The following is a 10,877-nucleotide window of genomic DNA, read 5'->3' on the forward strand; positions in this document are numbered from 1 at the left end:
AAGAAAACAACAAAAAAGTGAAAATCTGCTTGGATCTGCATTCAGATTCCACAGCTCTTTCTCTGGATATGGTTAACATTTTCCATCACAATAAGAGCTAAATCTATCACAGTTGATCATCTCACAATGCTGCAGTTCACCCAGTTTGGGTCACTTCACTTAGCATTGGTTCAGGTAAATTTTTCCCAGTTTTTCTGAAATCTGCCTGACAGTGATGACTTAATGAACCAGTCTAGTCTTCAAGGCTATGTATAATATAAAGGTTGTCTTGCTTTATGGAAAAACAAATTCCTAAAAAGTTTTGTAAAATTGGAATTTTTCAAACAAATAATGCATTTCCATTCATTTATAAGTTCAGCAATGTACTCTGTGAAAGCTTTGGCTACAAGTCATGAAAAATTAACACATTTAAGAATATGGAGAACATTTTTAAGTACACATTGAAAAGAAAAATCATGTCTTTTTTTTTTTAAACAAAAAATCATCTAGAAACACTTTCTTAAATCATAGAGTAGTTCTTCTAGAAAAGTTTAGGGCCTGCATTCATTTAAAGTCACATCTCCCAGGTTCCCACCAAAGTATATATACCTTTATCAGTTAGCCAGAGAATATGATTTGTTCAAAGCAAGACCATTTAATGAAAAAAAACATGAAGGAAAAGTAGTAAAACGTAAAATATCTCCCATCCGCTCACCCACATAAACCTAGGACACACAACATCAATGAGAGGAGTGGACATCCACTGAAAATACTCATGAAGACCCACACAAATGTGTAGGGATAAAATAGAACCCCACTGATGCAGGACCTCTATATATTCCTGTGATGTTTTCACTCTTCCTGCTGGATGCTTTATCTCTGTAAGAAATTGCCCCTCAGGGTGTGCGGTGTTCACTAGGTGGTACTCCTCAGATGTAGCTTTTATTGGCTGCTACCAGCCATGGCTTCACTAGGGACATGATTAGAAGCTTCTCTCAGCCTCTTTCTTATTTCTTGCTTCTTTAAATACCTTACCTATGGTGCTATCTCTTCCACTTAAGAAGAACATGCTTTACCTGACTATTTTAAGATGTCAAGGCTTTTAAAAATAAACAACTGCCCTCCTCCAAGAATCATCAAAATTCTTTCCTATGGACAAATCATTTAACTTCTCAGGATCCCAGACAATACATACTACTATAAAGTGGGGAACAGTTCCTGTCACTCCCCTGGCACAAGCCTTCAGCCTAGACTATTGGAATAATCTACCAGTTGGCCTGCCAGCCATAAGTCTCTCCTCATTCTAGCCTTCCCTGTACAGCTGTCAAAGTGATCTTCCTAAAGCACAGGCCTGGTCATGTCACCTTCTCTATTCAATAAACTCTAGTGGTTCCCTATCATTTTCCTTGTTGAGCTTTCAAAACCCTTCATAACCTGTTTCCCTTCCACTAACCTCTACTGCTGCATACCCACACACCTTTAGAGTCTTCTTCAACCTTATTCTTCTCCTCATACTCTGCAATCCATTGACACTGGCTTCCTTACTGTTTCTCCATTTCTCAACTCTAGGCATTTTCACTAGCTGCCCCCCACGCCTAGAATGCTCTCCCTTCTTGTCCCCAATGCTTGGTTTCCCTGGCTTTCTCCAAGTCCCTGCTAAAATCCCATCTTCCACATACAGGAAGCCATTCCCAATCTCCCTTAATTCTAGGACCTTCCCTCTGTTGATTATTTCCAGTTTATTCTGACAATAGCTTGATGTATATAATTGCTTGCATGTTCTCTCCCCCATTAGACTGTGAACTCCTTGCGACAGAGTCTGTCTTCTGGTTTTCTTTGAATTCTAATGCTTAGCACAATGCCTGGCACATAATAAGCACATAATAAACGTTTAGTCATTGACTGATACTCATTGGTAGAGAGAATTTCCTAAACAGGGAGCTTCTCACACTGATGAGATCACAGGACCCAAAACAAGATATAGGTGTAGAACTCCTCCCTCCCCCCAAAAAACAATCCTGCTTTTTCATTGATGAAACTGATTCAGAGTGTAAGTGACTGGTTCAGATAATTAGTGGTAGAGTTAGGACTTCAATATGGTGGTAAAAATTTCACTATTTCATAAGGCATTTTCCCTTAACTCAAGTGTCAAACAACTTCTTCACCTCATTCCATTTCAAGAAGATATTGGTGGACTTTTTTGCACAGACAGGAAGCTAAGTTTTATTTTTAAAATTTTAAAATATAATAAAACTTTACTTTAAAATGTGAAAGTCATTCTTAACTGGTAGGGCTAGACAAAAGCAAGGGCTGGGATGATTTCTGCAGCACACAAGCCCCTTTCCAGTAGCTTGATTTCATGGACCTTTCAGCATGACCCGATCAAGACATAACTTTCAACAGTAACACACAAATATATAAAAAATTAGCGATTTTTTTCCAAGCAAGGCTAATCCTTCTTTTTTTAGTTTTGTATTGTTTTATTCTGAACTTAATAAACACAAAACAAAATGATCATTTCCATATACAAAGTAGAACAGAAAAAAAGTTTATACATGAAACTGTCAATCTCTATTATGTACAGCTTGTTTCTCCTTTTAAGTGTATAATAAATTCAACATGTAACTTTCAAAGCTTTCTTTTTTGTTCAGGCCTTCCTCCAGTTCTCTTCTGTATATTGTTTACTTATTTTGTGAATTTGATGTTTATTTTTTAATGCCAGCTATTTTTGCTTTTATTTTATATTTCTCAATTATGTATAAAAAACTTAGCATTAATTTTTTAAAATCTTGAGTTCCAAATTCAATTTCTTTTCCATGCCCTCTTAGAAGGCAAGCAGTTGGATGTAGATTACACATGTGAAACCATGCAAAACATTTTTCCATCTTAGTCATGTTCAAAAGAAAACAATAACAAAAAAAGAAAAATGAAGTTTTAAAAATTATGTTTCAGTTTTTATTCAGAATCCACCAGTTCTTTCACTGAAAATGGAAAGCATTTTTCATCATAAATCCTGCAGAATTTTCTTGGATCATTGTGTTGCTCAGAGTAGCAAGGTCATTCATAGTTGATCATCATACAATATTACTATTACCATATGCAATATTCTGCTCCTTCTGCTCACTTCACTTTGCATCTAGTTTGTATAAATCTTCCCAGATTTTTATGAACCCATTCTGCTTGTCATTTCTTACAGCACAAAAGTATTCCATTACAATCATATAACACAAGTTATGATGTTCAGCCATTCCCCAATTGATGGGCATCTAAATCAAAATCTTAAGGTAATAATTTTCTTCAGAGATCTCACCCTGATTCTATCTTAGTAAATAATGCCTTGGAAGTTGTCTGAGTTAGCAAAATGTACAGTGACTTACCCAGGGTCACATAGCTATTACATATCAGAGGAAGTATTAGGGTTCTTCTGACTCCAAGGCCAGCACTCTATTCACTATGTCATGCTGCCTTTTATACTGACTTTCCCACTAAATCTTACACAGAAAGATTTAACTCTTGCAATGTGAAAGAAACATCAGTAATAACAACTGCTTGCATTTACATAGTATTTTAGTACTTTATCATATCTGTCTTTTCAATTAGATAATTCTTACAATTATTTTAAATGGACATCATATATAGTATGGTGACACATTCGGATTTCCATAAATTATGTAAATATAGTTCAATGCACTTTGTCTCATCCTAAATAACGATTTCTGTTTGACTGTTATCTGAGGGAAGGAGGAACAACAGTACACTAAATGGGAGTTGAATGATTCACAAAGACATGGAAGCCTTGGTTTATGTCTTTATAACTGCCTCCTTGCTTCTGTCTTCAAAGAAGATTCATAGGCTATGAGAAAATGACACTGGAGACTTTATTTACATAACTCTCTAGAGTTTAAAAGCTCCTAGGTATTTGTTCTAAGATTCATAATCATCAGAACCAAAATATATACTTGAGATTTTAATTCTAGGATGTCATTTTTTTCCCTAATAAAATATTTTTTTACTAAAGGAAGTAAGAGATATCAGATCAAATTCTATACTGGATACATCTTCCATTGACGTCTGTATAGGTATATGTTTCCTCTGGGTTTGATTTGGGCATGTGTACGTTGGCATCCAAAACAGCCCAGAGTAGTTTGGGCATTCATTTACCTATAAAACAATGAAGTTTTATCTTAGGGGGGTGAAGGGGAGAAGGCAATGTGAATATATGAATAAGTTAAAAGATTTTGCTCCCATAGTGTGAAAGACACAGGTTGGACCTGGTGGGTAGATGTAATCATTTATTCATTCTTTCATTTATTCAAGTTAAGTCAAGTCAATAAGCATGCATTGAGTTAGATACTGGGGTAAAAAGGAAAAAGGAAAGAAGGAAGGAAGGAAGGAAGGAAGGAAGGAAGGAAGGAAGGAAGGAAGGAAGGAAGGAAGGAAGGAAGGAAGGAAGGGAGGGAGGGAGGGAGAATAAGTTCCTGCTTTCAAGGAGCTCATTATTTGATGGTAGAGAAAATATGCAAACAATCATATAAATGGGAGACAATCAACAGAGGGAGGGCACCAGCATTAAGGAGGATCAGAAATGACTCTTATAGATGAGATTTTACCTGAGACTTGAAAGTAGCAAGGCAAGCTGGGAGTCAGAGATTAGATGAGGGAAAATTTCGGGCATGGGAGGTAACCAATGAAATTCTACCTATTTACCTACATGTCTTTCTATTTATAACCTTCACTGGCTATAAGCTTTGGTGAGATATTTAGATTAAAAGGTATGAACATTTTAGTCACACACTTCCATAATTCAGAATTGGTTCTAGAATGGTTTTACCAATTCACAACTCTACCAACAATACATTAATGTGACTCTCTTCCATAACCCCTGTAGCATTGACTATTCCCATCTTTTCTCATATTTGCCAGTTGTCTAGATGTGAGTTTAATCTCAGAGTTGGTTTGATTTGCATTTTGTTTACTATTAGTTTGGAGCAATCTTTCACTTGTTTATTTCTCTTTGAAAAACGGTGCATATCCCTTGACAACTTATCCATTAAGGAATAGCTTTTAGTATTATATATTTGTGTTAGTTTAAGTATCTTGGAGGTCAGATCCTATTAGAGATAGTTGACTTTCTTCTCCCATTTGATTTGATTTTGTTCAGTATTATAAGCATTGAATTGAGAGAAATTGAACTAAATTGAGAGAAAGAAATGTAGATAATACTATTTAAAATCTACATTGGAAATTTCAAGAAAAAGCAGGGTAATGAAGGTATCAATAATACATGACCTTCCCCAGCAGGAAAATGATGCTATTAAAAATAAACAATGTACGGTATTGAGAAGAATTTGTTCCTGAAATCTGTCTAAAATGGACACAGGCTTGGCATCTAGGTTCATCATGATTAAGTCAGAATATAATCTCACAGGAAATAACATATACAGGGAGCTTTTTTAGTGGGTCAATAGTATCTGTTAGCTGCCCACTGTGTTGAAAGAAAGCAGGTCAAATAGTCTGGCTCTTGAGGATTTATGAACTAATGAAAAAAACCAGAGTAAACAGAAAAAGAGGAAACATGAAAACATGTATGTGACTAACGCAGGAGGCACACACAAATGAAAAGGGCGGTGGAATGGAAGTCTTCATCAAGGATCTCATCCCTGTTCTAGTATCAATACTGACCCAAGGATTAAGCAGGTAAGGAATGGAATCCTTTCCAACTTAAACTCAGAGAGGAGAGACTATAAATAATGTGAGCTGACTGGATTAATGAGGATTCTATATATATAAAAAATGATTCTAAAGAACCCATTACCTGAAGAAGAGGGAACATAAAAACTCACTGAAGGGATAAACTTATATTTTAGTAATCTTGAAAAATCTTGCGTTTTCCTGGCTTGGTGAATAATACCTTGACTATAGAACTGATTGAAGTAAGTTACATTATACTTTGCATTTAACTGAAGGATTTAAAAAAAAAAAAATTCTTTATATTGGGTCCTCCAGGAAAATGATTTGCTCAAATTATTGTTGTAAGGGGCAGAAGGGCTGATGCAATCAACCAAAAGAAGCAAGGAAGCACAATTCCAAAAAGGCATAACTGATAATATAGAAGGTCTGCTTCCTGATTTGGAGAATGTATGAACATTCCATAACTGGTTCGGTTATGGTTATGGTTACGGTTAACCACACAGGGAAGGGTTTTTTGATTCTTGCAAAGCCATAGCAAAGACTGACCCTAGAAATGAAAATAGGAAGCAGATATTACTACCTATGGTAGCAGCTAGTGATACCCACAGAAGCATCTATTGCTACCTATGGTTCGAATTCAGTGACATGTTGAGGAGCCACCTTACCCTACATGTATACAGCTTCCAACGTCTGTTTATCTATCTGTCTGTCTATCTATCTATCTATCTATCTATCTATCTATCTATCTATCTATCTATCTATCTATCTCTGTCTCTGACTCCACATTAGTGTAATTGGTCTCCAAGAGAGTCTGTCCTCTTAAAGCACTTACACCAAATTATCCCGCCTAAGCATTGAGCATTACATCAGCATTCATTGTAACAGTTAGGATTCTCATCTAAACATCAGTATCCAAAATGCCCTAGGCTTATTTGGAAACCTAGGTTATATTATGGCTTAAAAGAAATGCCAAGATCCTATGATCAAAATAGCATTATAAGTGCCTGAATGATACCTTTTTTTTCCCATGGATTAGTATTTCTTTTTTATTTAAAGGGTCCTAACCAGAATATCAGTCAATAACATTTGGCACATGCCAAGCACTGTGCTAAGCATTGGGGATATAAAGGCAAAAGACAATCCTTGCTGTCAAGGAGCTCATAGTTTAATGGGAAGAAAACAAATAAGCAACTATGTTCAAATAAGCTATAGATAGGATAAAGAGGATATGATCAACAGAAGGAAGGCACTAGAAGAAAAGGGAACTGGAAAAACCTTCTGGAAAAGGAATTTTAGCTGATACAGAAAGGAAGACAGAAAATCCAGGAGGCAAAGAAGAGCAGAGAAAATATTCCAGGGTTGAGAGAGAGCCAGAGCTATTTTATTCTTTTTTTCTCACTTTATTTATTTTGTTTGTTTATTTACTACGTAGTATTTTTTTTCCATCTACATGTAAAGACAGTTTTCAACATTCATTTTTGTAAGATTTAAAATTTTCTCTCTCCCTTCCTCCTTCCTTTCCCCCCTCTTCAAGACAGCAAGCAATCTGATATAAACTGTACATATATAATCTTGTTAAAATATTTCCACATTAGTAATTTTGTGAAAGAAGAATCAGAACAAAAGGGAGAAAAAAATGAAAAAGAAGAAAAAAGACACAAGAAAAGAAAAAGAAGAAAAAATAAACAAAAAAGAAACAAGAAAACCAAAAATGAAAAACAAGTGAAAATGGTATGCTTCAATATGCATTCAGATTTCATTGTTCTTTCTCTGGGTATGGATAGCATTTTCCATCATGAGTCTTTTGGAATTGTCTTGTATTTTATAATTATAATATTTTATAATATTATTTTTACAATAATCTTGTATTTCCAAGAAGAGTTAAGTCTATCATAGTTGACCATCATGCGATGTTGCTGTTACTATGTACAGTGTTTACCTAGTTCTGCATACTTCACTCAACATCATTTCATGTCTTTCCAGATTTTTCTGAGATTCACTTGCTCGTTATTTCTTATAGAACAACAGTATTCCATTACATTCATATATGACAACTTGTTCAGTCATTCCCCAATGATAGGTATCCCTTTAATTTCCAATTCTTTGCTACTACAAAAAGAGCTACTATAAAAATGTTTGTACATGTAGGCCCTTTTCCCTTTTTTGTGATCACATTGGGATACAGACCTGGAAGTGGTATTACTAGATGAAAGGGTAAGAACAGTTTTCTAGCCCTTTGGGCATAGTTCCAAATTGCTCTCCAGAATGGTGGGATTAGTTCACAACTCCACCAATAATGCATTAGTTAGTGTTCCAATTTTCCCACATCTTCTCCAATATTTACAGTTTTCCTTTTCTGTCATATTTACCAGTCTGATAGGTGTGAGGTGGTACCTCAGTTGTATATTTGCATTTCTCTAATCAATGACTCAGAGAATTTTTAATATGACTACAGATAGCTTTCATTTCTTTATCAGAAAACTGCCTGATCATACCCTGTGACTGTTTATCATTTGGAAAATGACTTATATTCTTATAAATTTGATTCAGTTCTCTATATATTTTAGGAATGAGGTTTTTATCAGAAATACTGTAAAAATTGTTTCACAGCTTTCTTATTTCCTTCTAATCTTGGTTACATTGTTCTTGCTTGTGTACAACTTCTTCCTTCGATGTAATCAACATTACCCTTTTTGCATTTCAGAATGTTTTCTGTTTCTTGCTTGGTCATAAATTCTTCCTTTATCCATAAATGCAATTGGTAAACTATTTGTTCTCCTAATTTCCTTATGGTATTATCCTTTATGTCTAAATTATATGTGTTACAACCTTATCTTGGCATAGGGTGTGAGACATTGGCCTATACCTAGTATCTTCCATACTATTTTCCAGTTTTCCCAGCAGTTTTTGTCGAATAGTGACTTCTTAGTTCAGAAGCTGGATTTATCAAACAGTAGATTAATATAGCCATTTACTACTGTGTCTTGTGTGCTTAATCTATTCCACTGATCCACCACTCTATTTCATAGCCAGTACCAAATAGTTTCGATGACTGAGACTTTTTTTTTTTACTTATTCCAAATATTTTAATAAGAGTTTTTGGCTAGGCATTTAAAACACCAGTTTGTGAGGATAAACTCCATTGGAGAGAGAGAAAACAGAACATAGATACCCACGGAGCTGAGGAATTTTCTTGATTTGGGGGAGGATCTGGGAGTCCACTGTTTTCTGATCATCCTTGCGTTGCTCTGTAATCTTGTATTTCTTTTTTTCTGTATCAAAAATCTCTCCTTCTTGGTGTCTAGGTTTACGGAGCCTCTTCTTCTTGAAGTAAGCATCAGTAAGATGATTCGCAATTTTTACACCTGAAAGGTTAACCCTGGTAGACGTGGCAATGACAAATTTCTGATGAGTCCTTCTCAGAGGAACATGGTTGATGGTCAGGGTCCAGTCACCAGTAGCAAGCCACTAGCCAGCTGCTTCAGGAAAACCACTCGCTTGCCCCTGTGGCAGCTGGTGAGCATGTTCAGATCGGTGCCTGAGTGATGCTAGCTCGAAGTCTCCTCACATGCTGGCTGAAGGGCTTTTTGCCATGACTTAGCAGCTTTCTAGGCACATCCTCAGTAGGGTACTAGGTATTTTTGCGAATCTTTACCGAGCGGGTTCCTCCATTCTTATCGCCACCAACTGGCTTTGAGACGGTAGCAGATACTTTCTCTTTCTTTTTCCTTTGAATCCGGGTTTTTGGTGCAGCATATTGCCGGTTGTACATGGCTCTCTGGGAATACGTTGCAGACCTGGAGTACCTACCAATCCCTCGGGCCAGGACTGGGTTCCAACTGCAATGCTTTTGAGGCTTTTTCACTGCCTTTTCAGCCACATCTTCCTTTTTGCTCTTCTTCTTTTCCTTTTTAACCTTATTTTCCTTTGGTTCCTTTGGGGGCTTTTTGTCTGCCATCTTGAGAGACGGGAAAGAGTGACTTTCTAATATAGTTTTAGATCTGGTACATCTAGGCCACCTTTCTTTTCAATTTTTTCCATTAATTCTCTTGATTTCTGGACATTTTGTTCTTCCAAATGAATTTTGTTATTGTTTTTTCCAGCTCTATCAAATATTTTTGGTAGTTTGATTGTTATGGCATTGTATTAGTAAATTAATTGAGGTGGAATTGTCATTTTTATTATATTAGATTGACCTACCCATGAACAACTGATATTTTTCCAGTTATTTAGATCTGACTATTTCTGTGAAAAGTATTTTGTCATTTTTTTAATGTAGTTCCTGGGTTTTTCTTGGCAAGTAGACTCCCAGATTTTTATATTGTTTGTAGTTATTTCAAATGGAATTTCTCTTTCTGTCTCTTGCTGCTGGGCTTCATTGATAAAATGTAGAAATGCTGATAATTTATGTGAGTTTATTTTATATTCTGCAACTTTGCTAAAGTTGTTAATTGTTTCAAGTAGTTTTTTTAATTGATTCTATAGAATTCTCTAAGTATACCATCTTATCATCTGCAAAGAGTGATAGTTTTGTTTCCTCATTGCCTAGTATATTTCCTTCAATTTGTTTTCTTTGCTTATTGCTAAAGCTAACATTTCTGGTACAATAATGAATCATAGTGGTAATAATGGGCATCCTTGTTTTGCCCCTGATCTTATTGGGAATGCTTCTAGCTTATCTTCATTACATATAATGTTTGCTGATTTTTTAAAGATAGATACTGCTTATCATTCTAAGGAAAACTCTACTCATTCCTATGCTCTCTATTGTTTTTAATAGGAGTAAAATCTGTATTTTGTCAAAAGCTTTTCTTGCATTTATTGAAATTATCATATAATTTCTGTTAGTCCTGTTATTGATATAGTCAATAATACTGATAGTTTTCCTAACATCGAACCAGACTTGAATTCCTGGCATAAATCCCATGTGGTCATAGTGTATTATCCTCATAATAATTTGCTGTAATTTCTTTGCTAATGAATCATTAGGGAAATTGGTCTATAATTTTCTTTCTCTGTTTTAGCTTTTCCTGGTTTAGGAATTAGTACCATATTTGTGTCATAAAAAGAATTTGGTAGGACTCCACCTATTTTTCCAAAAAGTATACACAGAATCGGAATTAATTATTCTTTAAATATTTTTTAGAATTCACTTGTAAATCCATCTGACCCTGGAGATGTTTTTCTTAGGACGTTCGTTGATGTTT

At 35.3% G+C, this 10,877-nt stretch overlaps 1 pseudogene; it reads right to left on the reverse strand.

Annotated features, from left to right (window-relative positions):
• Positions 1–8,781: 8,781 nt before the first annotated feature.
• On the reverse strand, positions 8,782–9,631 carry LOC140523844 (large ribosomal subunit protein eL6-like; annotated as a pseudogene).
• Between the last annotated feature and the right edge of the window lie 1,246 nt (positions 9,632–10,877).

The sequence above is a fragment of the Notamacropus eugenii genome, chromosome 2 (genome assembly GCF_028372415.1).
Source record: "Notamacropus eugenii isolate mMacEug1 chromosome 2, mMacEug1.pri_v2, whole genome shotgun sequence".
Taxonomy (NCBI): domain Eukaryota; kingdom Metazoa; phylum Chordata; class Mammalia; order Diprotodontia; family Macropodidae; genus Notamacropus; species Notamacropus eugenii.